We start from the raw sequence: 6,404 nt of genomic DNA on the forward strand, positions 1-6,404 counted from the left end.
AAAAATGATACAGAACTTCACAATGCCATTGAATGTGTTGCTTAAAATTCAGGCCCGCACTCCATAGTGATAAAACCTGTCCATCCTTTCAGAAGTCATACCAAGGAGAATCTCCTTGAAAGTAGGTAAGTTCTAAAGACAACCTGGCCCAAGTCATCTACCATCAGGCAGATTTCTCCTTGAGATTATTTTCTAGCAGCAGGGATGGGTTTGTGCTGAGTGGTGAGTTGTCCATACCCTCTAAGCTTTGCAGCCATGGCTTGTTTTATGAGGCAGCCGGCAGGGTAAGGAGATGAGCAGATGCTGAGTAGCAGGACCCAGCTGGCTGGCTCACAGGAAATGGAACCTAAGATCTTTGACTCATCAGCTCTATTCTGATCCCTTTGATCTGATGCTTAATTAATAACATGGCAATATCATCTGTCCTAAACCCACCACTGCTCATGGCCACCCTCTTCTCTCTTCTCTGCTCTAATCTCCAGGACACCAGAAGCACTGGTCAGTCAACTACTTCTCTTAACCATTATCATGGATGTGATTTCAAATTGGTGCAGGCTGGGTTTATGCCTGAGCAAGATGGCAGGTAGGGGCAGGCACACACCACTAAGAGTAGACATATTCCTCTTTATCTGGGGGCTGTGTTTTTATGGAAGAGCTTTCGAGTGGGGAGATTTGAGCCTCAAATGCTAATCTCATCATTTGCCTCCATCTTTTCAGAGACTGAGCCTATTTTACTGTGTTTTTGAGATGATCAAATGAAAGTGTGAGAAATCCGGAAGCCATACAGGTAAATAAAGGTTGAAGGCACTGATCGAGCTCAGAGGAAATCCATTTTCGAACTTTGGAGATGTTGTCCTGTGAAACAGAGAGCCAGTAAGTTTTTGTGATTCCCTGGATAGGGTGTAAGTTCAGTGGAAGGAGGCACTTCCTCACAAGGAAAAGCTACCCAACAATGGAGGCAAGACCTTTCTTCTTGAGTCAGGAGCTCATCATGACAGGTACTTAAGCTGAAGTTCCTTGATTCTTTGAGGAAACACCTGCATTATAAGGGAAAGGTTGGAATAGAACTTTACCATTCTTTCAACTCAGATTCTAAGATGTATGCAGAGCTAACCTTCACAGAGTAGTTGCTATGGTGTCATTTTATATGTATTATCCCATTTAACTTGCATGGACTCCCATAAAGTGGGTACAATTGTTATATTTTGTTTTATATTCCTCCTCCCTCTTCTTGGGATACTCTTGCCTCAGATACTGTGTGGCTCCCTCCCTTCACATCATTCTGATATTGTCTGTGTTTTATCTCCTCCAAGAGCCTTCCATCTCTGCTCTTTGTAACATTGCCATCCCTTCCCTCAACTCTCCATCCCTTCCTCTGTTTTATTTGATTTTATGGCATTTAGCACTATGTGAAGTTATGTTACAAACAAATCTATTATCTTCTGTCTCCTCTATGAGAACAGAAGGACTTGGTTGGTTTTGTGTATGCTCCATCCCCAGCACATGGAATCAAGGTTGTGGTACATGGCAGAACATATGTGAAACGAATAAATGAGTCTGTTCTACAGATCAGGAAATTGAGGCATTGAAGAGGTGAAGTAAAATCTCCAACATCACACAGTGAGTAAATAGAATAGCCAATGATTGCTCAAGGGTTTGAATAATGTGGTTCCAGAGTCCCCACATGTACCTGCTATACTCCATCTGATTCTTTGAAGAAACCATGTTTTCTTGAAGAAAGGCTTAGACCTTAAAAATTCAATGGCTGGCTCTGGCCAGTTACCTCTTGTTTTATTACTTTAGATGACTTGTGTCTATAAGCAGGTGGCCACTGGTTGCCACCAATGTGGTGTCAAAAAACCCAGAGAGAAGGCAGAGGGAAAAAGTCAGAGGGCACAAGGCCACCTTTACCTCACTGATCTTCTGGCTGCAAAATGATTGTGAGTGGAGCAGGTGGGTCAGAAGAGGACAGTAAACAGCTTGGCAGTCACCTGGTCCTAATCGGTCCATGAGCAGATATATTGAGTCTGACACAGTTCCCATGCCTGGAGTCCTCAAAATCAAATTTGCAAACTCAGAGCAGATTCCTTGCCTCTCCATGTGATTTGAAGGGGCTGAATTTATGTTCCCTGCTTCCTCCCTTCTGCTAGAGCTTGGATTTTTCCATGACAAAAAATCATATTGATTTGAATATTAACAGGTCATAAAAGAGAGTCAACATTAGCTTTTGTAGTTAATGAAAAAGAATATAGACCTGAAAATCAGACATGCCTCAATTAAAATTCAAGTTAGTTGCCCTCTGGGAGCTTCAGTTTTCTTACCTGAAAAATAGGAACTAAGCCTTCCCACATGGTTTTTGTAGATTAGCTGAGAAAACATAAAGGAAGACATCTGCCATTGATTTTCTCTTTAAGTGTCAGACCATTGTTTTCCTGCTAGCTGTCTTCTACTCTTTCTGTGACTGGGTACAGAAAAGAGCATTATTGGAAGAAGATACTGGGTTTGAATCCAAACAGCAAAATCAAATTAACAAAAAAAAAAAAAAAAAAAAAAAAAAAAAAGGACATGATTTCAGTTCACTGAGGCCGGAAAAGTACAACATTTGTGTGTTGTCTTCACCTTCATCTCTGGGTCAGGTTCTGCACTATCTTCCTGCTTGAGTCGTTAGCTCTCCAACCCCTGGCTCACTGGGATATAGCTCACTGTGGCTTCAAAATGGCAGAGCTTAGAGGGCTGGAACAGGACATTTCATAACAGAGACTTCTTCTGGAGCCTGCAATTGGAGGTGAGGATATTTTTGCTACATTAGACATTTTCAAGGACCCAAATGGATCTGTGGATTTGCCAGAAAATTCCTTCTGTTTCAGGTAGATAAAAGCCTGTTGCCCAGCAGTTCTCTTTTGGTGTTGCCATTGTTCTTCAGCTTAAAAATTGTCTTCATTCACCAGTAGTATCAGATTCTGCTGGATGCCTCTTACTAACAAAGCATATGAAATATTTGCTTATTAAATAAACCAACATAAAACACACTGAGAAATATGTCTGTAAAGTGAAGCTGTGCTTATATTGCTACCACTAAAACTTTTGCAACTACCTCTGGCATTACCAGGACCCACTAGAGTCTAATACAAAGTTCTACACAGTTGTATTAAGTTGTTCATAAGGGAGGGTGAGATAATACATCTTATATATCTCTAGCAAAAGGCAGGCTCCACTTCTTTTTGAAGTTCATAACATAGGAAGGGGTGCTCAAAGGTGCAGGGTGAACAGAAAGATTATATTTACTCTTGGGGTGTTTTAAAATAAATGTGAACTTTAACACACACTCTTATATACTCCATTTCAATCAAAACAAAACAAACAGAATTAAACCTGACATCTTGGAACAAGAAATCCTAAGATTGCCTGGCACAAGGTAGGTGCTCCATAAATAATTTGAATGGATGAGAGAGTAAATGAATAACTAAATCATGAGGCCTCTGATTTCTGAGCAATACAGAAATATCCTGAAGTGCTGGTAAAAAAGGAAATCCTTTTTTAATCCAATTAGAGATTTTTAAATCTCAAAAAGGGAGCAAATAATTACTTTTGCTCTATGTTTTTCAGTGGGTTAACAAACAATAAAAGAATTCTTGTCTTTCTTTAGGAGGCTATCTGGAATGATATCATATACTTGGCCAAGTTTTCTTATTTATTCCTAATGAGTGATATCAGTTTTAATGCCCAAAGATAAATTTGATATGCCCCAAGAGAAAGAAATATAGGGTTGAGCCAGCTTTTCTCAACCTTGACACTGTTAACATTTGTGACTGGATAATTCTTTGTTGCGAGGAGCTATATATTAACAGCATCCCTGGCCTTTACTCACTAGATGCCAGTGGCACCCCACCCTGAGTCATGACAGTCAAAATGCATCCTGACATTGCTAAATATCCCTAAGAGGAAAAATTGCCTTTGGCTGAGAACTAGACCTTAAAAATGGTCAACTGTTAGAGAGGTAAAATTGATTTCTGAGCTTTAAGAAATTGTAAACCAATTTTTTGCTAAGTACAACTTTGTCTTGATATCTGCTCCAAGTCAATTAGGCCCTGTACAGAGTAGTTACAGAGACAAGAGATCTCACGGGGGGTTAAATCTACAAGAAATGTTGTTATGCCAAATAATACTCAGTAACTATTGACACAATCATATTGCTTAACACACTGATGTGGAATTCAGAGATTTCAAACAACAATCACTTATTCTTATGCTTGAGAGTCTACCAGTTGGCTAGGACCACGTTGCATCTGTAGGTACACTGGGGCATTTTTGCTCCATGAATCTCATTTTGAGATTCAGGCTGAAAACGGAGCAGCTACTAGGGAGAAACCTTTCTCATGATAGAGGAAAAAGTGTCCAGAAGCATTAGCAGAACCATGCAGTATCTCAACCTCAGGATAAGACCCCATTTCAAAGAGGGAGAAGCTGAAAGTATCAAATGTCAGAAAGATATCAAGCAGCAGTAACACTGTCACTTATATATTCCATTGGTCTAAACAAGCACATGGTCAAGGTCAATATAAATTGGACAGGAAAGTACACACTTCCCTTGGAGGTTGGCAGGGGTGGGGGGGGAGAGGAAGGATAGGGAATCAGCTAAACAATAATATACTACAGTTACACACATGAACTTCAAAGACTACATTTTCAATACCACCATGTTTCTTCAGTTCTCACTAGCTCCATTTTTTTGAAAGACACAGAGGGGGAAGTACCATTGGCATTTGAGTCAAGTTTGCAAAGCATATTAAGATCTTAGTTGGGAAAGCACACAACATAAATACCCATTTTTTTTTTAGCTACTTTTAAGAAATCTTCTATTAAATCAGTAGAAGGGTGATTTTATTGTTATGTTTTGCTTTGTTTTGTTTTGTTTTGTTTTCAGAACCTTTGGTGAATATTGTCTTAATTTGGGTTAATTACTTTTAAAGAAAACCTAAAGTATCAATGCAAATGGTTTAGTCCTGTGTTTTTGCAACCAGACTGCTAAATAAATCACTAGCAGCTTGACAATAGCCAGCAGCCTACAACAGGGGTATAGAGTCTGTATTTTCTTCTACCTTTTTATGTACTCTGCTGCATTAGTCATGACCACACTAGAGAGCTCTGTGTACTGTTTAGGCATCTATATGCTTTAAAGAATATATACAGGAACTGGAATGGGTCCAACAACAAAGTATTATTGGAATGGAATAGAAACTGGATTCTTGCAAGATCTTTAATGAATATCTACTCTAGATTTCATTATTTAATCACTCAAATGCTCCTGATACATCTTTCCAAGAACCTCATGGAGGTCAACACCATAATTTCACAGATGAGGAAATGAACTGACAGAAAAATCCATGTGTTGTTCAAGGTCACCCATTAGCCATGGGAGATCTTAATCTATATCAGCCCCCCAAGTTTTCTGGCCCCCAACCCCAGAACTATCTAGCATATCGTTTTTTTAAGAAAGTAAAATAATTGTGGGTATTTGGCCTGAAAAAGGCTATAGTAGTCTTGGATTTTAAGTACACGAAAGTCTTTTCCATTATCCATGGTGCAGAACTCTGGGGTCTCAAATGGAACAGATAAAAAGCTAATCTTTGAGAATAATTGGGCACTTCCCAGTGGTCTCATCTATGGAGAGGTGGGATAAGAATATTTATCCCAAATGATTGTGTCCCCTTGACCCTTCCCTATCCTTACTCTGCATGCTGTCCTTAGAGCCTAGGATTATGGCTTTCAAATCTTTATCCCCAGCCTAAATTTCTCTTCTAAGCCCAGAGCCATGTATTCAACCTCTCAGTGAACATCTGTTGGCCCATTGGCACCCGGCATAAATTCTCTCCTCATGCATGTCCTCAAACAACCATTTCCTTCACTGGTATCCTCGTATCAGTGAGCATCATTTTCATCCACCCAGTTGCCCAGCCCAGAGACTAGGAATTCAATGTAGATTTCACTATTCCCCACCACACCTCATATCCAAGGAGCCACGCGCTACAATTCTATTTCCTCAATATTTTCTAATTGTCTCCTTATTTTCTTTGTCATTTCTTGTCTGGATTATATACTGGCCTCCTAATTGTTCCTTCAATGTAACTCCAGCCCTCTGTATAGAATACACATTCTTTAGTGAGTTTTCTCTAATAAAAGAATACATTTGAGTTTCATATGGTAGGCTGGTTTATATCAGCACTTGTACTCTGAGCATGGGATATTTGTTTATTCATTCAACATTATTTATTAAGTGCCCACTAGGGGACAGGCTCTGGAAAGACAATAGCAAAATCAATCAATCAATCAATCAATCATCATCCCCTCTCATGGAGCCTAAAACCTAGCAGGGGGAGATACACAATACAAATTAAATAGATAAT

The sequence above is a fragment of the Panthera leo genome, chromosome A3 (assembly GCF_018350215.1).
Source record: "Panthera leo isolate Ple1 chromosome A3, P.leo_Ple1_pat1.1, whole genome shotgun sequence".
NCBI classification, from domain to species: domain Eukaryota; kingdom Metazoa; phylum Chordata; class Mammalia; order Carnivora; family Felidae; genus Panthera; species Panthera leo.